Source organism: Somniosus microcephalus, chromosome 11 (genome assembly GCF_052327205.1).
Source record: "Somniosus microcephalus isolate GS21.2 chromosome 11, FLI_Smic_1.0, whole genome shotgun sequence".
NCBI classification, from domain to species: Eukaryota; Metazoa; Chordata; class Chondrichthyes; order Squaliformes; family Somniosidae; genus Somniosus; species Somniosus microcephalus.
Window position 1 is genome coordinate 108,865,095 of NC_140997.1, and position 24,881 is coordinate 108,889,975.

General features: G+C 48.2%; 1 protein-coding gene across 3 annotated transcripts in view; it reads left to right on the forward strand.

Moving 5' to 3' along the window:
* The first annotated feature begins 2,246 nt into the window (after nucleotides 1–2,246).
* The window catches only part of LOC147110821 (nuclear receptor subfamily 2 group C member 2-like), a 132,862-nt gene continuing 110,227 nt past the window's right edge, over nucleotides 2,247–24,881 (forward strand). Inside the window, exon 1 of one of the 3 annotated variants that reach the window (XM_086001181.1) lies at nucleotides 2,247–2,450. The gene's annotated coding sequence lies outside the window, so the exon portion shown is untranslated. Of the gene's footprint in view, nucleotides 2,451–2,548; nucleotides 2,816–24,881 lie in introns of those variants that run through there. The other 2 variants (XM_086001179.1, XM_086001180.1) reach the window with 2 other exon arrangements.

Sequence of the window (24,881 nt, forward strand, 5' to 3'; positions counted from 1 at the left end):
CATGGCCCTGTGGGTAGCAGAGCGGGCCCAGGGGCCGTGTAGCCTGATCCTGCTCCTATTTCGTGTGTCTAATTCTGTTAGATTCAGGAGATGGTTCTGTGATAATAGATTGGCGGTTAGGATCAGATCAGCCATGATCTTATTGAATGGCGGAGCAGGCTCGAGGGGCCGATTGGCCTACTCCTGCTCCTATTTCTTATGTTCTTATGTATTGTAATGTATAAAAATGTAGTGTTTGCTGTAACAATTTGGAAAAGTCTGACTAAGGCAGAGCAGACTGTTTCCCCACCGGTGCAATAACGACAACTTGACTATCGATCTAAAACTTTGTGTCGAGTGTTGGTTTAAAATACTCCACAACAACAGCAGTTTGCAATGAAAAGATCTAGAGAGGGTAAGAGGCCAGAGGGGTCCAGGTAGAACGAGAATTCTGAAAGCGGGAGAAAGGGTGAGCCGTGCGGGGGGAAGACTCCTGGCCAAAGAAGTGGGCACGGAGACGAAGGCGGCGGAAAAAGAACTCAGCATCGTGCCGACTTCGAAATTCATTGAGGTGGGGGCATAAGGGGCTGAAGCTCAGTCCTTTGCTGAGGACTGATCATTCAGGGTCAGAGAGGGGAAGGTCAGAGGGGATAGTGAATACTCGGCAGGGGGTGAGATTGGGAGAAGGGATGGGATCAGAGGAAAGTGAAGGGAAGAAGGTTCCGGAGGGGCGTTGGTGTCCAAGAGTTGTTGAAGCTTGCGATCTTTGACACCTGAAAGGAAGAAAAAAAGTTTTTTGTTAAAGCGCCGGATGAGGCGAACGATGAAATGGAACTGTGGACCAGGACAGCTTTGAGATAGAGTGAGTCGGTGCTGCTGAAGAGAGAGGTCGAGAGTGTTCATGTGGCTTTGCATGGCATTCAGCGTGGATCTCAGGATATGGCGAGAGCAGTGGTTCGAGGAACGCTGAATATCTTGGAGATATCTGTAGTCCTGGGTGAATCCAAAACACGAAGGGTGGAATTTCAGTTGGAATCCACGTGGAGTAAGTCGGAGCCGGATACAGTTGCTGAGGAAAGATATGTGGCTGTGAAAGCGAGTTTTGGTAGATACCTGATCAAACACGAGAAGGGAGACAGAAAGCAATGAAGATGAACAAGGTAAAAGAGACAAACGGAAATCCCGTTGAACAGGAGCAGAATTTCTTCTTTAATACAAAAAGAAAATACTGCAGATGCTGGAAATCTGAAATAAAAACAGAAAATGCTGGAGACACTCAGCAGGCCAGGCAGCAACTGTGAAGAGAGAAACAGAGTTAACGTTTCAGGTCGATGACCTTTCATCAGAATTGGAAAAAAGCAGGAAATGAAACAGATTTTAAAGCAAGTTTAGGGGCTGGGAAATGGGGGAGGGGATGAAAGAACAAAAGGGAAGGTCTGTGATAGGATAAACAGCATGAGAGATTAAGAGACATTGAGAGATATTCAAGGCAAAAGGAGATGGTAATGGGACAGGTTAAGAAACAAAGGATGGATCCAGATGAAGTGTGAATTGCGCTGGCAGAATGAATGACAGCTCCCATGTGGGAGAGAAGAACAAAAGGCACAAACAAAAAGTGTGGATAAAAAATATATATATGATGATGATAGGGGCCTGCTCAGCGTGCATGTGCCCAAGATGATCAGAAATCCTCAAAACCACACAGGTGTGCATATTTTATGCAGGATTTTACTCTGTTAATGCACACTTTGTGAGTTTAAAGGCCATGTGAAGACGGTCATGGAGCCGCAAGGGCGATTGCAGAATGGCAAGGAAACACTCCCGGGCTCACACCAAGTCTCCCGGAAATAACCGCAGTGCCGGAGCCCGGGTGGCTGCGGCCGCACCGACAGCCAATAGCAGGGCACGCACCGCTCCCACAGCCAATACCAGGACGCGCCCCGCTCCCACAGCCAGTAGCAGGGCGCGCCCCGCTCCCACAGCCAGTAGCAGGGCGCGCCCCGCTCCCACAGCCAATAGCAGGGCGCGCCCCGCTCCCACAGTCAATACCAGGGCGCGCCCCGCTCCCACAGCCAGTAGCAGGGCGCGCCCCGCTCCCACAGCCAATAGCAGGGCGCGCCCCGCTCCCACAGCCAATACCAGGGCGCGCCCCGCTCCCACAGCCAATAGCAGGGCGCGACCCGCTCCCACAGCCAGTAGCAGGGCGGGCCCCGCTCCCACAGCCAGTAGCAGGGCGCGCCCCGCTCCCACAGCCAGTAGCAGGGCGCGCCCCGCTCCCACAGCCAGTAGCAGGGCGCGCCCCGCTCCCACAGCCAGTAGCAGGGCGCGCCTCGCTCCCACAGCCAACCAGCTACGCCGCAGACTGAATTGCTAATGCAGGCGCCGGGAAAAAACGCCGAGGTCACGAACTATGACCTTTGAAGGAAAGAAAGCAGTTTTACAAACAATGGAATAAAGCCTATTTGCTGCAGGTGAGCGCCGTTCCAACCCGCGCTCGACCCGGGGCCGCAGTCACACACCGCCGGGCCCCGGACCCCGGACCCGAGCTCACAAACACACTGCCCGCCCCGGATCCGAGCTCACACACACACCGCCCGCCCCGGACCCGAGCTCGCACACACACCGCCCGACTCCCAATCCGCACTAGTTGGCATTTCAACACCGCGATGGGAGGTGCCGCCGGCCGTCTGTGACCCCCCGACACTTTCACCTTCGCCACCGGGCCCTGGTTTTGCAGCAATAGCCTGACGGAACGAGCCGAGTGCCAGGCGAGGCTGGGCCGGGCCCGGCGTCCCCGGTGAGGTGAGGCGAGGCGGGGCCTGGCCCGGCGTTCCCGGTAAGGCGAGGCCCGGCGCGGTGAGGCGGGGCTGGCGTCCCTGGTGAGGCGAGGCCGGGCCCGGTGAGGCGAGGCCGAGTCCGGCGTCCCCGGTGAGGCGAGGCCGGGCCCGGCGTCCCCGGTGAGGCGGGGCAGGGCCCGGTGTCTCCGGTGAGGCGAGGCTGGGCCGGGCCCGGTGTCCCCGGTGTGGCCGGGCCCGGTGTCCCCGGTGAGGCGAGGCTGGGCCGGGCCCGGTGTCCCCGGTGAAGCGAGGCCGGGCCGGGCCCGGTGTCCCCGGTGAAGCGAGGCCGGGCCGGGCCCGGTGTCCCCGGTGAGGCCGGGCCCGGTGTCCCCGGTGTGGCCGGGCCCGGTGTCCCCGGTGAGGCGAGGCTGGGCCGGGCCCGGTGTCCCCGGTGAAGCGAGGCCGGGCCGGGCCCGGTGTCCCCGGTGAAGCGAGGCCGGGCCGGGCCCGGTGTCCCCGGTGAGGCGAGGCTGGGCCGGGCCCGGTGTCCCATGTGAGGCGAGGCTGGGCCGGGCCCGGTGTCCCTGGTGAGGCTGGGCCAGGCCCGGTGAGGCGGGGCCCGGTGCGGTGAGGCTGGGCCGAGTCCAGTGTCCCCGCTGAGGTGAGGCCGAGCCCAGGCCCGGTGTCCCCGGTGAGGTGAGGCTGGGCCGAGCCCGGTGTCCCCAGTGAGGTGAGGCTGGGCCGAACCCGGTGTCCCCGGTGAGTTGAGGCCGGGCCCGGTGAGGCTGGGCCGAGCCCGGTGTCCACGGTGAGGCTGGGCCGAGCCCGGTGTCCCTGGTGAAGTGAGGCTGGGCCGTCCCCGGTGAGGTGAGGCCGGGCCTGTTGAGGTGAGGCTGGGCCGAGCCCGGTGTCCACGGTGAGGTGAGGCTGGGCCGAGCCCGGTGAGGTGAGGCAGGGCTGAGCCCGGTGTCCCCGGTGAGGTGAGGCTGGGCCGAGACAGGTGTCCCCGGTGAGGTGAGGCTGGGCCGAGACCGGTGTCCCCAGTGAGGTGAGGCTAGGCTGGGCCGAGCCCGGTGTCCCCGATGAGGTGAGGCCGAGCCCGGTGTCTCCCCGGCTGCAGCCCCGAGCGGTCTTTAACACGAACAGCAGAAATGAGGGGCCCAGGCGGAGTGAAGCGCCGCAGCCAATCAGTGCGTCCGGCGCCTGCACCCTGGGGCAGCAGCCAATGGGCTCTCAGCAGCGAGGGGTGGGCCGTCAGCACCCGCGGCGTTGCTCATAGTTACTGTGCCAGCGTCCTTTCAATTTGACAGCCTTTCGAGAATGGCAATGTCTTTTAAAACATTAATAAAGTATTCAGATTATGTTAGTTTACATCTTCTGTCTTCAGTAGTTCTTGGGCAACAAGGAGAAGGGACAGCTGGGCCTGCATGGAAGAAAATGAACGGGTGCTGCGGGGCGGGACAGGCAAAGGATGATTTGGTCGCAAGGCTAGTTGGATGGCAGGAAGTAGGGTTAATGGATAGGAATCGTGTTCAGTGCAAGATTTTCTAGAAAGTATATATAAGAACATAACAAGAAGAACATAAGTATTAGGAGCAAGAGTAGGCCATTCCATTAGATCATGGCTGAACTTCTACCTCATCTCCACTTTCCTGCACTATCCCCATATCTATAGCTTGATTCCCTTAATATCCAAAATTCTATCGCTCTCTGTCTTGAATATACTCAACAACTGAGCATCCACAGCCCTTTGGGGTAGAGAATTCCAAAGATTCATCACCCTCTGAGTGAAGACATTTCTCCTCATCTCAGTCCTAACTGGCCGACCCCTTATTCTGAGACTGTGACCTCGAGACTGTGACCTCTAGACTCCCCAGCCAGGTGAAACATTCTCCCTGCATCTATCCTGTCAGGGCCTGTAAGAATTTTGTATGTTTCAATGAGATCACCTCTCATTCTTCTAAACTCCAGGGAATATAGACCTAGCCTACTCAATCTCTCCTCATTGGACAATCCCCCCATCCCAGGAACCAGTCTGGTGAATCTTCGTTGCACTCCCTTGATGGCAAGTATATCCTTCCTTAGGTATGGAGACCAAAATTGTACATCATACTCCAGGTGTGTTGTCACCAGGGCCCTATATAATTGCAGTACGACGTCTTTACTCTTATACTCAAATGCTCTTGTAATAAAGGCCAACATACCATTTGCTTTCCTAATTGCTTGCTGTACCTGCATGTTAACTTTCAGTAATTCAAGTACAAGGACACCCAGGTCTCTCAACACCAACATTTCCCAATCTCACCATTTAAAAAAATACTCTGCTTTTCTATTTTTCCTACCAAAGTGGGTGTCTTCACATTATATTCCATTTGCCATGTTCTTGCCCACTCACTTTGCCTGTCTAAATCCCCTTGAAGCCTCTTTGCATCCTCCTCACAACTTACATTCCCACCTAGCTTTGTATCATCAGCAAACTTGGATATATTACATTTGGTCCCCTCATCCAAATCATTGATATAGATTGTGAATAGCTGAGCCTTGCGGTACCCCACTAGTTACAGCCTGCCAACCCGAAAATGACCTGTTTATTCCTACTCTCTGTTTCCTGTCCATTAACCAATCCTCAATCCATGCTAGTATATTACCCCCAATCCCATGAGCCCGAATTTTGTTTAATACCCTCTTGTGTGGCACCTTCTGAAAATCCAAATACATCACATCCACTGGTTCCCCCTTATCTATTCTGCTAGTTACAACATCAAAAACCTCTGAACAGATTTGTCAAACATGATTTCCCTTTCATAAATCCATGTTGACTCTGCCCAATCCTATTTTCTAAGTGCCCTGTTACTACATCCTTCATAATAGATTCTAGCATTTTCCCTACGACTGATGTCAGGCTAACTGGTCTGTAGTTCCCTATTTCTCTTTCCCTCCTTTCTTAAATAGTGGGGCTACATTTGCTACCTTCAAATCCGCAGGAACCGTTCTAGAATCTCTGGAATTTTGGTAGCTGACAACCAATGCATCCACTATCTGTATAGCCACATGTTTCGAAACCCTAGGATGTAGGCCACCAGGTCTTGGGTATTGATTGGCTTTAAGTCCCATTAATTTTTCCAGAACTAATTTTTTACTAATACTAATTTCTTTTGGTTCCTCATTCTTGCTAGACCTTTGGTTCTTCACTAGTTCTGGGCAGATTTTTGCGTCTTCCTCCGTGAAGACACACAAAGTATTTGTTTACTTTCTCTTGTTAGCCATGGTTGGACCACTTTTCCTGTGGGGGTTTTTGTGCCTTAACGGAATGTATATTTGTTGTAAATCATGTATTCTTTAAATGCCAACCATTGCTTGTCAACCATCATACCTTTTAATGTAGTTTCCCAATCTGCCTTAGCCAACTTGCCCCTCATACCTACATAGTTTGCTTTGTTTAGATTTAAGACCCCAGTTTTGGATTTAACTAAATCACTTTCAAACTCAATATAAAACTCTATCATATTATGGTCACCCTTCCCTAAAGGCCCCTTTACAACATGGTTATTAATTAACCCTTTCGCACTGCACAATACTAGATCTGAAATAACCGGTTCTCCAGTTGGTTCCTCAACATACTGATCTAGAAAACTATTTTGCATACATTCCATGAATTTGTCCTCCACACTATTACTGCAAATTTGGTTTGCCCAGCCCATATGTAGATTAATGTCCCCCATGATTACTGTATTACCTGACATAATAAAACTCACTGTGCACTTGGTTTGAGCATAAAGCAAGGCTTTAATCAACTTGTTTCAGAACATGGAAGTCTAGTTGTATCCACTAGCTCCTTGTCTTTACAAAATGTCCCTGGCAAGCTGGGGCCAACGCCCTAGTATTTATACTCCTTGGACGGTGCCACCAGCTGGCCGTCCAGTGTTATTTCATTGGTAGTTTCTCGATGATGAGATTTATGACATTCTTCCTGCCTAAAAGATTTGGAAGTCCGACGACTTCCTCTTAACGGATTAGGCGGACAACGAATAGCTGCAGTCTTTCAGATTTTTGTTTATGGCCAGAGGGCACGTCTCCCCGGACCGTGTCTTGGTCCCTGGGCCGCTTGATCCGTGCCGGTGGATCGACAGGGCCTGTGTTGCTCTGATCAACCCGAGGGAGGCTGGGTAGATCGTGACTCCGGGTGCGGGTCCCCACAGGCGCAGAACTGGCTTCGTCCCGTTGGTTAGCTGGAGATTGACCGGCGTCCTGGCCCGGGATGGCCATCCTACGGGGAGCGCTCGGCTCCCCGAGCGGATCCGGCGGGGCAGCCGGCAGATCCCTCGATGTCCCAGGTAGGGCGTCATCCTCGGGGGAGCGCAGAGTGTCAGCCTCATCCCCGCGGGTCCCTCCATCAGTCAGGTCCGCGGAACCAGCCGGACAGGGAGCCAGGTCCCGGAGCGAAACGGCGGATTCCCGGCCATCCGGGTACCGCACGTGGGCGTATGTGGGGTTGACGTCTGTAAGTTCTACCTAGAGGATCGTTTTTTGACGATCGGACGAATCTTCGGAGCAGCACGGGGCCAGGAGCTGCCAACCATGACGGTAGAGACGTCCCATGGGTGGAGCGATGCTAGAAGTTGAAGAATCGCTCGTGAGGTGTGACATTGGTAGAAGTGGAAAGGAGAGACCTGAAGGAATGCAACGCGTCAGGGAGCATAGTTTCCCACTGCTGGTCTGATAGATTGTGTGACCTCAGCGCAAGACGAACAGCATTCCAAATTATAGCGTATCTCTCAAACTGTCCGTAACCGATGGGATGGTACAGTGTCGTTTTACTTGTGGCGATTCCCCATTGGGAGAGAGAACTTTTGAGTTCGCTTGACATGAAGGAGGGACCCCGATCAGAGTGGATGAAATTGGCAGTACCGCAAAGGGAAAATACTTGATCAAGGCATTTGATCACTATGGAAGTAAGCATATTGGGACAGGGGAAAGCAAAGGGAAAGCATGAATATTCGTCCACCATAGTCAGTAAGTTCCGCGTTGAGGAAGGCAATGGCCCTTTAAAGACAATGCTGAGTCGCTGCATAGGTTGCACAGCGTGTATGAGCGAGCCAGCCGATGGACGGAAGAATTGCGGTTTTAACTCCGCACAAATTTTACAGGAGGAGCACGTTCTTTTCACATCTTTCGTAGAAAATGGGAGATTTTTAGATCGCACAAAGTGCAACATATGGGTAACGCCAGGATGGCATAAGTCAGAATGAAGATCCGCCAGAGTCGAAGTTGACATAGAAGAGCAGAATGCCCATGTGAGGGTATCCGGGGCCACATTCTCTTTGCCGGGTCGATAATGTATGGTGTATCCAAACACAGCCAATTCCATCCTCCAGAGTTGTATTTTGTTATTCTTGATCTGAGTGCGTTTCCGGTTATCCAGCATAAAGGCCACGGAGCGCTGATCGGTTATAAGTATGAAATGGCGACGAGCGAAAAAATGACTCCATTTACGTACCGCTTCGATGATGGCCGTAGCCTCCTTCTCGACAGGAGGATAATGGAGCTCGCTACCCTGCAAAGTTCTGGACAGAAATGCAACGGGACGACCACCTTGATTCAAGGTAGCAGAGATCACCACATCCGATGCATCGCACTCGACCACAAAAGGAAGATTTTCATCAATGGAACGAAGCATAGCTTTTTCCAGTTGTCGCTTGAGGAGGTTGAAAGCTGGAATAGCCTTTGCCTCCAATGGAAATGACGTTGCGTGAAGCAGGGGCTGGATCTTGTCGGAGAAGTTGGGTATCCATTTCGCATAATAGGCGAACATGCCGAGTGCCCGACGAAGAGAGCCGAGATTTGTAGGGGGAGGGAGCTCCTGAAGCGGACGAAGTCGCTCCGGATCCGGTTTGATGACACCGTTGCCCACCCAGTAGCCAAGAATGTTGACTGATGGTACTGATTTCACAGATTTGGACTCATTTAAGGTTAAGTTGCGACGACGGAGAACGTCAAAAAATTTCTGGAGATTGGCATCATGCTTCTGGTTATGAGCAGCAATGGTGATATTATCTAAACATGGAAAAGTGTCCGTTAAGTTCTCCTGTTTGACTAGGCTATCCATTGCCCGTTGAAAGACGGCCACCCCATTGGTGACCCCAAATGGAAGGCGACAAAACTGGTAAAGCCGACCATTGGCCTCAAAGGCCGTATACTTTTTGTCAGAGTCCTTTAACGGTACTTAATGATATGCGCTCTTTAAATCAAAAGTTGAAAATACCTTGTAGTTGGCAAGGTTATTTACCATGTCATCGATGCGTGGCAGTGGGTAGGTATCCAGTCGGTATACTGGTTAATAGTTTGTGAGTAATTGATGCAAAGACGTTTCTTGTGTTGCTTCAGAGGATTTTTAACAATGACGACTTGAGCCTGCCAGGAAGATGAACATGGCTCAATGATACCGTCAGCTAGAAGGCGAGAGATTTCTGCCTCGATAAAGGCTCGATCATCTTGGCTGAAACGTCGTGATTTAGTGACTATGGGCTTACATTGGGGGGAAAGATTGGCAAACGAGTGCTCATCGAGCGAAGCCGCCGAAAGCGCACAAAATGGTACTTTGGAAATAGTAAGCTCCGGTTTTGACCCTCCAAACTCGAAAGTGAGTCTTTTGTGTTGTTTCTGGAAATCCTGTCCCAGGAGCACATCACAGCATAGGTTCTTGAGCACCCCGAGCCGGGTGGAGAAATAAGTGCGGCCATTGAGAATAAGGTCAACAAGACAAAAGCCAGAAGAATTGGTGGTCAGTGTCTTCGGAGCCGTTGCAATTTCCCTGTCCCAGGGGTAAATACGCAGTTTTAACTTACTGACAGCCTGCTCACTGATGAAGCTGTCAGAGCTGCATGAGTCGATTAGTGCACTCAAAATGTATCCATTTATTGAAACCTTCGTGGCTGCATGGGACAAACTTTGGGGAAAAACAGCTGTGATGGGAGGAGGGGCAGTTTTACCCATGACAGCTGTAACCTTAGTAATGGTTCTTGGGGGAGGAGCAGTTTTATAGATTGCAGCTGTAACCTTAGTAGTGGCTCTTGGGGGAGGAGCAGTTTTATAGATAGTAGCTGCAAAACTAACGAGCTCTCGACCGGTATACCTCAGAAAAGTGGCCTTTCTTACTAACAGCGGCTCCATAATGCCTATCAGATCAAACCTATTAATTTCTGTCTGTGCTATTAATTTGTTGCGAATGCTTCATGCATTTAGATATAGTGCCTTTAGCTTTGACTTTTTTCTATTTTTCCCTGATTTCACTTTAGTCACTGATGCCCTATTACCGTTGTTACTCTCTCTATCCCTTCCTGACCCACTCTGCTTATTTTTACCCAAAACTCTCCACTTGAATAGCCTCCTGCACCATGGTGCCATGGATGATCAATCAGTGCTGTGACTATCTGTTCTCACTCAGTGCTGTTACTATCTTTTCTCAGTCAGTGCTGATTGTATTTGTTCTCACTCAGTGCTGTGACTGTATCTGTTCTCACTCAGTGCTGTGACTGTATCTGCTCTCACTCAGTGCTGTGACTGTATCTTCTCTCACTCAGTGCTGTGACTGTATCTGTTCTCACTCAGTGCTGTTACTATCTGTTCTCACTCAGTGCTGTGACTGTATTTATTGTCACTCAGTGCTGAGAATGTATCTGATCTCACTCAGTGCTGTGACTGTATCTGTTCTCATTCAGTGCTGTTGCTATCTGTTCTCACTCAGTGCTGTGACTGCATCTGTTCTCACTCAGTGCTGTGACTGTCTATTCTCATTCAGTGCTGTTACTATCTGTTCTCACTCAGTGCTGTGACTGTATCTGTTCTCATTCAGTGCTGTTGCTATCTGTTCTCTCAGTGCTGTGACTGCATCAATTCTCACTCAGTGCTGTGACTGTGTCTATTCTCATTCAGTGCTGTTGCTATCTGCTCTCACTCAGTGCTGTGACTGCATCTGTTCTCACTCAGTGCTGTGACTGCATCTGTTCTCACTCAGTGCTGTGACTGCATCTGTTCTCACTCCGTGCTGTGACTGTATCTGTTCTCACTCAGTGCTGTTGCTATCTGTTCTCACTCAGTGCTGTGACTATCTGTTTCCACTCAATGCTGTGACTGTATCTGCTCTCACTCAGTGCTGTGACTGTATCTGTTCTCACTCAGTGCCGTGACTATCTTTTCTCACTCAGTGCTGTGACTATCTGTTCTCACTCAGTGCTGTGACTGCATCTGTTCTCACTCAGTGCTGTGACTGTATCTGTTCTCACTCCATGCTGTGACTGTATTTATTGTCACTCAGTGCTGAGAATGTATCTGTTCTCACTCAGTGCTGTGACTGTATCTGTTCTCATTCAGTGCTGTTACTATCTTTTCTCAGTCAGTGCTGACTGTATTTCTTCTCACTCAGTGCTGTGACTGTATCTGCTCTCACTCAGTGCTGTGACTGTATCTTCTCTCACTCAGTGCTGTGACTGTGTCTATTCTCATTCAGTGCTGTTACTATCTGTTCTCACTCAGTGCTGTGACTGTACCTGTTCTCATTCAGTGCTGTGACTGCATCAGTTCTCACTCAGTGCTGTGACTGTGTCTATTCTCATTCAGTGCTGTTGCTATCTGTTCTCACTCAGTGCTGTGACTGCATCTGTTCTCACTCAGTGCTGTGACTGCATCTGTTCTCCGTGCTGTGACTGCATCTGTTCTCACTCAGTGCTGTGACTGTATCTGTTCTCACTCAGTGCTGTGACTGTGTCTATTCTCATTCAGTGCTGTTACTATCTGTTCTCACTCATTGCTGTGACTGTATCTGTTCTCACTCAGTGCTGTTGCTATCTGTTCTCACACAGACCTGACTATCTGTTCTCACTCAGTTCTGTGACTGTCTGTTCTCACTCAGTGCTGTGACTATCTGTTCTCACTCAATGCTGTGACTGTATTTGTTCTCACTCAGTGCTGTGACTGTATCTGTTCTCACTCAATGCTGTGACTGTATATTTTCTCACTCAGTGCTGTGACTGTGACTGTATCTGTTCTCACTCAGTGCTGTTGCTATCTGTTCTCACACAGACCTGACTATCTGTTCTCACTCAGTTCTGTGACTGTTCTCACGCAGTGCTGTGACTGCATCTGTTCTCACTCAGTGCTACAACTGTATTTGTTCTCACTCGATGCTGTGACTGTATCTGTTCTCATTCAGTGCTGACTGTGTCTGTTCTCATACAGTGCTGTGAATGTATCTGTTCTCACTCAGTGCTGAGACTGTATCTGTTCTCACAGTTCTGTGACCGTATCTGTTCTCACTCAGTGCTGAATGTATCTGTTCTCACTCGTGCAGTGACTGTATCTATTCTCACTCAGTGCTGTGACTGTATCTGTTCTCACTCAGTGCTACAACTGTATCTGTTCTCACTCAGTGCTGGGACTGTGTCTGTTCTCACTCAGTGCTGTGACTGTATCTGTTCTCACTCAGTGCTGTGACTATCTGTCCGCACTCAGCGCTGACTGTATCTGTTCTCACTCAGCGCTGACTGTATCTGTTCTCATTCAGTGATGACTGTATCTGTTCTCCATCAGTGCTGACTGTATCTGTTCTCCATCTGTGCTGACTGTATCTGTTCTCACTCAGTGCTGTGACTGTATCTGTTCTCAGTGCTGACTGTATCTGTTCTCACTCAGTGCTGACCGTATCTGTTCTCTCAGTGCTGTGACTGTATCTGTTCTCACTCAGCGCTGTGACTGCATCTGTTCTCACTCAGTGCTGTGACTGTATCTGCACTCGCTCAATGCTGTGACTGCATCTGTTCTCACTCCGTGCTGTGACTGTGTCTGTTCTCACTCCGTGCTGTGACTGTATCTGTTCTCACTCAGTGCTGTTGCTATCTGTTCTCACAAGTCCTGACTATCTGTTCTCACTCAGTTCTGTGACTTTCTGTACTCACTCAGTGCTGTGACTGTCATTTTCCACTCAGTGCTGTGACTATATCTGTTCTTACTCAGTGCTGTGACTGTATCTGTTCTCACACAGTGCTGTGACTGTATCTGCTCTCATTCAGTGCTGTGACTGTATCTGTTCTCAATTAGTCCTGTATCTGTTCTCAATTAGTCCTGTGACTGTATCTGTTCTCTCTCAGTGCTGACTGTATCTGTTCTCACTCAGTGCTGTGACTGTATCTGTTCTCACTCAGTGCTGTGACTGCATCTGTTCTCACTCATTGCTGTGACTATCTGTTTCCACTCAATGCTGTGACAGTATCTGTTCTCACTCAGTGTTGTGACTGTATCTGTTCTCACTCAGTGCTGTGACTGTATATGTTCTCACTCCATGCTGTGACTATCTCTTCTCTCTCAGTGCTGACTGTACCTGCTCTCACTCAGTGCTGTGACTGTATTTATTGTCACTCAGTGCTGAGAATGTATCTGATCTCACTCAGTGCTGTGACTGCATCTGTTCTCACTCAATGCTGTGACTGTATATTTTCCTCACTCAGTGCTGTGACTGTATCTGTTCTCACTCAGTGCTGTTGCTATCTGTTCTCACACAGACCTGACTATCTGTTCTCACTCAGTTCTGTGACTGTCTGTTCTCACGCAGTGCTGTGACTATCTGTTCTCACTCAATGCTACAACTGTATCTGTTCTCACTCAATGCTGTGACTGTATCTGTTCTCATTCAGTGCTGACTGTCTATTCTCATTCAGTGCTGTTACTATCTGTTCTCACTCATTGCTGTGACTATCTGTTCTCACTCAGTGCTGTTGCTATCTGTTCTCACACAGACCTGACTATCTGTTCTCACTCAGTTCTGTGACTGTCTGTTCTCACTCAGTGCTGTGACTATCTGTTCTCACTCAATGCTGTGACTGTATTTGTTCTCACACAGTGCTGTGACTGTATCTGTTCTCACTCAATGCTGCGACTGTATATTTTCCTCACTCAGTGCTGTGACTGTGACTGTATCTGTTCTCACTCAGTGCTGTGACTGTGACTGTATCTGTTCTCACTCAGTGCTGTTGCTATCTGTTCTCACACAGACCTGACTATCTGTTCTCACTCAGTTCTGTGACTGTCTGTTCTCACGCAGTGCTGTGACTATCTGTTCTCACTCAATGCTACAACTGTATCTGTTCTCACTCAATGCTGTGACTGCATCTGTTCTCACTCCGTGCTGTGACTGTATCTGTTCTCACTCAGTGCTGTTGCTATCTGTTCTCACTCAGTGCTGTGACTATCTGTTTCCACTCAATGCTGTGACTGTATCTGCTCTCACTCAGTGCTGTGACTGTATCTGTTCTCACTCCATGCTGTGACTGTATTTATTGTCACTCAGTGCTGAGAATGTATCTGTTCTCACTCAGTGCTGTGACTGTATCTGTTCTCATTCAGTGCTGTTACTATCTTTTCTCAGTCAGTGCTGACTGTATTTGTTCTCACTCAGTGCTGTGACTGTATCTGTTCTCACTCAGTGCTGTGACTGTATCTGTTCTCACTCAGTGCTACAACTGTATCTGTTCTCACTCCGTGCTATGAATGCATCTGTTCTCACTCGATTGCTGGGACTGTGTCTGTTATCACTCAGTGCTGTGACTGTATCTGTTCTCACTCAGTGCTGTGACTGTGTCTGTTCTCACTCAGTGCTACAACTGTATCTGTTCTCACTCAGTGCTATGAATGTATCTGTTCTCACTCGATTGCTGGGACTGTGTCTGTTCTCACTCAGTGCTGGGACTGTGTCTGTTCTCACTCAGTGCTGTGACTGTATCTGTTCTCACTCAGCGCTGACTATCTGTTCTCACTCAGTACTGACTATCTGTTCTCATTCAGTGATGACTGTATCTGTTCTCCCTCAGTGCTGACTGAATCTGTTCTCACTCAGTGCTGTGACTGTATCTGTTCTCAGTGCTGTGAATGTATTTGTTGTCACTCAGTGCTGTGAATGTATCTGTTCTCACTCAGTGCTGTGACTATCTGTTCTCACTCAGTGCTGACTGTATCTGTTCTCACTCAGTGCTGTGACTGTATCTGTTCTCAGTGCTGACTGTATCTGTTCTCACTCAGTGCTGACCGTATCTGTTCTCACTCAGTGCTGTGAATGTATTTGTTGTCACTCAGTGCTGTGAATGTACCTGTTCTCACTCAGTGCTGTGACTGTATCTGTTCTCACTCAGTTCTGTTACTATCGGTTCTCAGTCAGTGCTGTGACTGTATCTGTTCTTAGTGCTGTGACTATCTGTTCTCACTCAGTGCTGACTGTATTTTTTCTCACTCAGTGCTGTGACTGTATCTGTTCTCACTCCGTGCTGTGACTGCATCTGTTCTCACTCAGTGCTGTGACTGTATCTGCACTCGCTCAATGCTGTGACTGCATCTGCTCTCACTCAGTGCTGTGACTGTGTCTGTTCTCACTCCGTGCTGTGACTGTATCTGTTCTCACTCCGTGCTGTGACTATATCTGTTCTCACTCCGTGCTGTGACTGTATCTGTTCTCACTCAGTGCTGTTGCTATCTGTTCTCAAAAGTCCTGACTATCTGTTCTCAATCCGTGCTGTGACTGTATCTGTTCTTACTCAGTGCTGTGACTGTATCTGTTCTCACTCAGTGCTGTGACTGTATCTGCTCTCATTCAGTGCTATGACTGTATCTGTTCTCAATTAGTCCTGTATCTGTTCTCGGTTAGTCCTGTGACTGTATCTGTTCTCTCTCAGTGCTGACTGTATCTGTTCTCACTCAGTGCTGACTGTATCTGTTCTCACTCAGTGCAGACTGTATCTGTTCTCACTCTGACTGTATCTGTTCTCACTCAGTAACTGTATCTGTTCTCACTCAGTGCTGTGACTGTATCTGTTCTCACTCAGTGCTGTTACTATCTGTTCTCAATCAGTGCTGTGACTGTATCTGTTCTCACTCAGTGCTGTTACTATCTTTTCTCAGTCAGCGCTGACTGTATTTGTTCTCACTCAGTGCTGTGACTGTATCTGTTCTCACTCAGTGCTGTTACTATCTGTTAATCAGTGCTGACTGTACTTGTTCTCGCTCAGTGCTGTGACTGTATCTGCTCTCACTCAGTGCTGTGACTGTATCTGCTCTCACTCAGTGCTGTGACTGTATCTCTTCTCTCTCAGTGCTGAGAATGTATCTGTTCTCACTCAGTGCTGTGACTGCATCTGTTCTCACTCAGTGCTGTGACTGCATCTGTTCTCACTCAGTGCTGTGACTGCATCTGTTCTCACTCAGTGCTGTGACTGCATCTGTTCTCACTCAGTGCTGTGACTGTATCTGTTCTCACTCAGTGCTGTGACTGTATCTGTTCTCACTCAGTGCTGTGACTGTGTCTATTCTCACTCAGTGCTGTGACTATATCTGTTCTCACTCAGTGCTGTGACTGTATCTGTTCTCACTCAGTGCTGTGACTGTATCTGTTCTCACTCAGTGCTGTGACTGTGTCTATTCTCATTCAGTGCTGTTACTATCTGTTCTCACTCATTGCTGTGACTATCTGTTCTCACTCAGTGCTGTTGCTATCTGTTCTCACACAGACCTGACTATCTGTTCTCACTCAGTTCTGTGACTGTCTGTTCTCACTCAGTGCTGTGACTGTATCTGTTCTCACTCAATGCTGTGACTGTATATTTTCCTCACTCAGTGCTGTGACTGTGACTGTATCTGTTCTCACTCAGTGCTGTTGCTATCTGTTCTCACACAGACCTGACTATCTGTTCTCACTCAGTTCTGTGACTGTCTGTTCTCACGCAGTGCTGTGACTATCTGTTCTCACTCAATGCTACAACTGTATCTGTTCTCACTCAATGCTGTGACTGTATCTGTTCTCATTCAGTGCTGACTGTGTCTGTTCTCATACAGTGCTGTGAATGTATCTGTTCTCACTCAGTGCTGAATGTATCTGTTCTCACTCGTGCAGTGACTGTATCTATTCTCACTCAGTGCTGTGACTGTATCTGTTCTCACTCAGTGCTACAACTGTATCTGTTCTCACTCAGTGCTGGGACTGTGTCTGTTCTCACTCAGTGCTGTGACTGTATCTGTTCTCACTCAGTGCTGTGACTATCTGTCCGCACTCAGCGCTGACTGTATCTGTTCTCACTCAGCGCTGACTGTATCTGTTCTCATTCAGTGATGACTGTATCTGTTCTCCATCAGTGCTGACTGTATCTGTTCTCCATCTGTGCTGACTGTATCTGTTCTCACTCAGTGCTGTGACTGTATCTGTTCTCAGTGCTGACTGTATCTGTTCTCACTCAGTGCTGACCGTATCTGTTCTCACTCAGTGCTGTGACTGTATCTGTTCTCACTCAGCGCTGTGACTGCATCTGTTCTCACTCAGTGCTGTGACTGTATCTGCACTCGCTCAATGCTGTGACTGCATCTGTTCTCACTCCGTGCTGTGACTGTGTCTGTTCTCACTCCGTGCTGTGACTGTATCTGTTCTCACTCCGTGCTGTGACTGTATCTGTTCTCACTCCGTGCTGTGACTGTATCTGTTCTCACTCAGTGCTGTTGCTATCTGTTCTCACAAGCCCTGACTATCTGTTCTCACTCAGTGCTGTGACTGTCATTTTCCACTCAGTGCTGTGACTATATCTGTTCTTACTCAGTGCTGTGACTGTATCTGTTCTCACACAGTGCTGTGACTGTATCTGCTCTCATTCAGTGCTGTGACTGTATCTGTTCTCAATTAGTCCTGTATCTGTTCTCAATTAGTCCTGTGACTGTATCTGTTCTCTCTCAGTGCTGACTGTATCTGTTCTCACTCAGTGCTGTGACTGTATCTGTTCTCACTCAGTGCTGTGACTGCATCTGTTCTCACTCATTGCTGTGACTATCTGTTTCCACTCAATGCTGTGACAGTATCTGTTCTCACTCAGTGTTGTGACTGTATCTGTTCTCACTCAGTGCTGTGACTGTATCTGTTCTCACTCAGTGCTGTGACTGTATCTGCACTCGCTCAATGCTGTGACTGCATCTGTTCTCACTCCGTGCTGTGACTGTGTCTGTTCTCACTCCGTGCTGTGACTGTATCTGTTCTCACTCAGTGCTGTTGCTATCTGTTCTCACAAGTCCTGACTATCTGTTCTCACTCAGTTCTGTGACTTTCTGTACTCACTCAGTGCTGTGACTGTCATTTTCCACTCAGTGCTGTGACTATATCTGTTCTTACTCAGTGCTGTGACTGTATCTGTTCTCACACAGTGCTACAACTGTATCTGTTCTCACTCAGTGCTATGAATGTATCTGTTCTCACTCGATTGCTGGGACTGTGTCTGTTCTCACTCAGTGCTGGGACTGTATCTGTTCTCACTCAGTGCTGTGACTGTATCTGCACTCGCTCAATGCTGTGACTGCATCTGTTCTCACTCCGTGCTGTGACTGTGTCTGTTCTCACTCCGTGCTGTGACTGTATCTGTTCTCACTCAGTGCTGTTGCTATCTGTTCTCACAAGTCCTGACTATCTGTTCTCACTCAGTTCTGTGACTTTCTGTACTCACTCAGTGCTGTGACTGTCATTTTCCACTCAGTGCTGTGACTATATCTGTTCTCACTCAGTGCTGTGACTGTGTCTGTTCTCACTCAGTGCTACAACTGTATCTGTTCTCACTCAGTGCTATGAATGTATCTGTTCTCACTCGATTGCTGGGACTGTGTCTGTTCTCACTCAGTGCTGGGACTGTGTCTGTTCTCACTCAGTGCTGTGACTGTATCTGTTCTAACTCAGCGCTGACTATCTGTTCTCACTCAGTACTGACTATCTGTTCTCATTCAGTGATGACTGTATCTGTTCTCCCTCAGTGCTGACTGAATCTGTTCTCACTCAGTGCTGTGACTGTATCTGTTCTCAGTGCTGTGAATGTATTTGTTGTCACTCAGTGCTGTGAATGTATCTGTTCTCACTCAGTGCTGTGACTATCTGTTCTCACTCAGTGCTGACTGTATCTGTTCTCACTCAGTGCTGTGACTGTATCTGTTCTCAGTGCTGACTGTATCTGTTCTCACTCAGTGCTGACCGTATCTGTTCTCACTCAGTGCTGTGAATGTATTTGTTGTCACTCAGTGCTGTGAATGTACCTGTTCTCACTCAGTGCTGTGACTGTATCTGTTCTCACTCAGTTCTGTTACTATCGGTTCTCAGTCAGTGCTGTGACTGTATCTGTTCTTAGTGCTGTGACTATCTGTTCTCACTCAGTGCTGACTGTATTTTTTCTCACTCAGTGCTGTGACTGTATCTGTTCTCACTCCGTGCTGTGACTGCATCTGTTCTCACTCAGTGCTGTGACTGTATCTGCACTCGCTCAATGCTGTGACTGCATCTGCTCTCACTCAGTGCTGTGACTGTGTCTGTTCTCACTCCGTGCTGTGACTGTATCTGTTCTCACTCCGTGCTGTGACTATATCTGTTCTCACTCCGTGCTGTGACTGTATCTGTTCTCACTCAGTGCTGTTGCTATCTGTTCTCAAAAGTCCTGACTATCTGTTCTCACTCCGTGCTGTGACTGTATCTGTTCTTACTCAGTGCTGTGACTGTATCTGTTCTCACTCAGTGCTGTGACTGTATCTGCTCTCATTCAGTGCTATGACTGTATCTGTTCTCAATTAGTCCTGTATCTGTTCTCGGTTAGTCCTGTGACTGTATCTGTTCTCTCTCAGTGCTGACTGTATCTGTTCTCACTCAGTGCTGACTGTATCTGTTCTCACTCAGTGCAGACTGTATCTGTTCTCACTCTGACTGTATCTGTTCTCACTCAGTAACTGTATCTGTTCTCACTCAGTGCTGTGACTGTATCTGTTCTCACTCAGTGCTGTTACTATCTGTTCTCAATCAGTGCTGTGACTGTATCTGTTCTCACTCAGTGCTGTTACTATCTTTTCTCAGTCAGCGCTGACTGTATTTGTTCTCACTCAGTGCTGTGACTGTATCTGTTCTCACTCAGTGCTGTTACTATCTGTTAATCAGTGCTGACTGTACTTGTTCTCGCTCAGTGCTGTGACTGTATCTGCTCTCACTCAGTGCTGTGACTGTATCTGCTCTCACTCAGTGCTGTGACTGTATCTCTTCTCTCTCAGTGCTGAGAATGTATCTGTTCTCACTCAGTGCTGTGACTGCATCTGTTCTCACTCAGTGCTGTGACTGCATCTGTTCTCACTCAGTGCTGTGACTGCATCTGTTCTCACTCAGTGCTGTGACTGTATCTGTTCTCACTCAGTGCTGTGACTGTATCTGTTCTCACTCAGTGCTGTGACTGTGTCTATTCTCACTCAGTGCTGTGACTATATCTGTTCTCACTCAGTGCTGTGACTGTATCTGTTCTCACTCAGTGCTGTGACTGTGTCTATTCTCATTCAGTGCTGTTACTATCTGTTCTCACTCATTGCTGTGACTATCTGTTCTCACTCAGTGCTGTTGCTATCTGTTCTCACACAGACCTGACTATCTGTTCTCACTCAGTTCTGTGACTGTCTGTTCTCACTCAGTGCTGTGACTATCTGTTCTCACTCAATGCTGTGACTGTATTTGTTCTCACACAGTGCTGTGACTGTATCTGTTCTCACTCAATGCTGTGACTGTATATTTTCCTCACTCAGTGCTGTGACTGTGACTGTATCTGTTCTCACTCAGTGCTGTTGCTATCTGTTCTCACACAGACCTGACTATCTGTTCTCACTCAGTTCTGTGACTGTCTGTTCTCACGCAGTGCTGTGACTATCTGTTCTCACTCAATGCTACAACTGTATCTGTTCTCACTCAATGCTGTGACTGTATCTGTTCTCATTCAGTGCTGACTGTGTCTATTCTCATTCAGTGCTGTTACTATCTGTTCTCACTCATTGCTGTGACTATCTGTTCTCACTCAGTGCTGTTGCTATCTGTTCTCACACAGACCTGACTATCTGTTCTCACTCAGTTCTGTGACTGTCTGTTCTCACTCAGTGCTGTGACTATCTGTTCTCACTCAATGCTGTGACTGTATTTGTTCTCACACAGTGCTGTGACTGTATCTGTTCTCACTCAATGCTGTGACTGTATATTTTCCTCACTCAGTGCTGTGACTGTGACTGTATCTGTTCTCACTCAGTGCTGTTGCTATCTGTTCTCACACAGACCTGACTATCTGTTCTCACTCAGTTCTGTGACTGTCTGTTCTCACGCAGTGCTGTGACTATCTGTTCTCACTCAATGCTACAACTGTATCTGTTCTCACTCAATGCTGTGACTGCATCTGTTCTCACTCCGTGCTGTGACTGTATCTGTTCTCACTCAGTGCTGTTGCTATCTGTTCTCACTCAGTGCTGTGACTATCTGTTTCCACTCAATGCTGTGACTGTATCTGCTCTCACTCAGTGCTGTGACTGTATCTGTTCTCACTCCATGCTGTGACTGTATTTATTGTCACTCAGTGCTGAGAATGTATCTGTTCTCACTCAGTGCTGTGACTGTATCTGTTCTCATTCAGTGCTGTTACTATCTTTTCTCAGTCAGTGCTGACTGTATTTGTTCTCACTCAGTGCTGTGACTGTATCTGTTCTCACTCAGTGCTGTGACTGTATCTGTTCTCACTCAGTGCTACAACTGTATCTGTTCTCACTCCGTGCTATGAATGCATCTGTTCTCACTCGATTGCTGGGACTGTGTCTGTTATCACTCAGTGCTGTGACTGTATCTGTTCTCACTCAGTGCTGTGACTGTGTCTGTTCTCACTCAGTGCTACAACTGTATCTGTTCTCACTCAGTGCTATGAATGTATCTGTTCTCACTCGATTGCTGGGACTGTGTCTGTTCTCACTCAGTGCTGGGACTGTGTCTGTTCTCACTCAGTGCTGTGACTGTATCTGTTCTCACTCAGCGCTGACTATCTGTTCTCACTCAGTACTGACTATCTGTTCTCATTCAGTGATGACTGTATCTGTTCTCCCTCAGTGCTGACTGAATCTGTTCTCACTCAGTGCTGTGACTGTATCTGTTCTCAGTGCTGTGAATGTATTTGTTGTCACTCAGTGCTGTGAATGTATCTGTTCTCACTCAGTGCTGTGACTATCTGTTCTCACTCAGTGCTGACTGTATCTGTTCTCACTCAGTGCTGTGACTGTATCTGTTCTCAGTGCTGACTGTATCTGTTCTCACTCAGTGCTGACCGTATCTGTTCTCACTCAGTGCTGTGAATGTATTTGTTGTCACTCAGTGCTGTGAATGTACCTGTTCTCACTCAGTGCTGTGACTGTATCTGTTCTCACTCAGTTCTGTTACTATCGGTTCTCAGTCAGTGCTGTGACTGTATCTGTTCTTAGTGCTGTGACTATCTGTTCTCACTCAGTGCTGACTGTATTTTTTCTCACTCAGTGCTGTGACTGTATCTGTTCTCACTCCGTGCTGTGACTGCATCTGTTCTCACTCAGTGCTGTGACTGTATCTGCACTCGCTCAATGCTGTGACTGCATCTGCTCTCACTCAGTGCTGTGACTGTGTCTGTTCTCACTCCGTGCTGTGACTGTATCTGTTCTCACTCCGTGCTGTGACTATATCTGTTCTCACTCCGTGCTGTGACTGTATCTGTTCTCACTCAGTGCTGTTGCTATCTGTTCTCAAAAGTCCTGACTATCTGTTCTCACTCCGTGCTGTGACTGTATCTGTTCTTACTCAGTGCTGTGACTGTATCTGTTCTCACTCAGTGCTGTGACTGTATCTGCTCTCATTCAGTGCTATGACTGTATCTGTTCTCAATTAGTCCTGTATCTGTTCTCGGTTAGTCCTGTGACTGTATCTGTTCTCTCTCAGTGCTGACTGTATCTGTTCTCACTCAGTGCTGACTGTATCTGTTCTCACTCAGTGCAAACTGTATCTGTTCTCACTCTGACTGTATCTGTTCTCACTCAGTAACTGTATCTGTTCTCACTCAGTGCTGTGACTGTATCTGTTCTCACTCAGTGCTGTTACTATCTGTTCTCAATCAGTGCTGTGACTGTATCTGTTCTCACTCAGTGCTGTTACTATCTTTTCTCAGTCAGCGCTGACTGTATTTGTTCTCACTCAGTGCTGTGACTGTATCTGTTCTCACTCAGTGCTGTTACTATCTGTTAATCAGTGCTGACTGTACTTGTTCTCGCTCAGTGCTGTGACTGTATCTGCTCTCACTCAGTGCTGTGACTGTATCTGCTCTCACTCAGTGCTGTGACTGTATCTCTTCTCTCTCAGTGCTGAGAATGTATCTGTTCTCACTCAGTGCTGTGACTGCATCTGTTCTCACTCAGTGCTGTGACTGCATCTGTTCTCACTCAGTGCTGTGACTGCATCTGTTCTCACTCAGTGCTGTGACTGCATCTGTTCTCACTCAGTGCTGTGACTGTATCTGTTCTCACTCAGTGCTGTGACTGTATCTGTTCTCACTCAGTGCTGTGACTGTGTCTATTCTCACTCAGTGCTGTGACTATATCTGTTCTCACTCAGTGCTGTGACTGTATCTGTTCTCACTCAGTGCTGTGACTGTGTCTATTCTCATTCAGTGCTGTTACTATCTGTTCTCACTCATTGCTGTGACTATCTGTTCTCACTCAGTGCTGTTGCTATCTGTTCTCACACAGACCTGACTATCTGTTCTCACTCAGTTCTGTGACTGTCTGTTCTCACTCAGTGCTGTGACTATCTGTTCTCACTCAATGCTGTGACTGTATTTGTTCTCACACAGTGCTGTGACTGTATCTGTTCTCACTCAATGCTGTGACTGTATATTTTCCTCACTCAGTGCTGTGACTGTGACTGTATCTGTTCTCACTCAGTGCTGTTGCTATCTGTTCTCACACAGACCTGACTATCTGTTCTCACTCAGTTCTGTGACTGTCTGTTCTCACGCAGTGCTGTGACTATCTGTTCTCACTCAATGCTACAACTGTATCTGTTCTCACTCAATGCTGTGACTGTATCTGTTCTCATTCAGTGCTGACTGTGTCTGTTCTCATACAGTGCTGTGAATGTATCTGTTCTCACTCAGTGCTGAGACTGTATCTGTTCTCACAGTTCTGTGACCGTATCTGTTCTCACTCAGTGCTGAATGTATCTGTTCTCACTCGTGCAGTGACTGTATCTATTCTCACTCAGTGCTGTGACTGTATCTGTTCTCACTCAGTGCTACAACTGTATCTGTTCTCACTCAGTGCTGGGACTGTGTCTGTTCTCACTCAGTGCTGTGACTGTATCTGTTCTCACTCAGTGCTGTGACTATCTGTCCGCACTCAGCGCTGACTGTATCTGTTCTCACTCAGCGCTGACTGTATCTGTTCTCATTCAGTGATGACTGTATCTGTTCTCCATCAGTGCTGACTGTATCTGTTCTCCATCTGTGCTGACTGTATCTGTTCTCACTCAGTGCTGTGACTGTATCTGTTCTCAGTGCTGACTGTATCTGTTCTCACTCAGTGCTGACCGTATCTGTTCTCACTCAGTGCTGTGACTGTATCTGTTCTCACTCAGCGCTGTGACTGCATCTGTTCTCACTCAGTGCTGTGACTGTATCTGCACTCGCTCAATGCTGTGACTGCATCTGTTCTCACTCCGTGCTGTGACTGTGTCTGTTCTCACTCCGTGCTGTGACTGTATCTGTTCTCACTCCGTGCTGTGACTGTATCTGTTCTCACTCCGTGCTGTGACTGTATCTGTTCTCACTCAGTGCTGTTGCTATCTGTTCTCACAAGTCCTGACTATCTGTTCTCACTCAGTGCTGTGACTGTCATTTTCCACTCAGTGCTGTGACTATATCTGTTCTTACTCAGTGCTGTGACTGTATCTGTTCTCACACAGTGCTGTGACTGTATCTGCTCTCATTCAGTGCTGTGACTGTATCTGTTCTCAATTAGTCCTGTATCTGTTCTCAATTAGTCCTGTGACTGTATCTGTTCTCTCTCAGTGCTGACTGTATCTGTTCTCACTCAGTGCTGTGACTGTATCTGTTCTCACTCAGTGCTGTGACTGCATCTGTTCTCACTCATTGCTGTGACTATCTGTTTCCACTCAATGCTGTGACAGTATCTGTTCTCACTCAGTGTTGTGACTGTATCTGTTCTCACTCAGTGCTGTGACTATCTCTTCTCTCTCAGTGCTGACTGTACCTGCTCTCA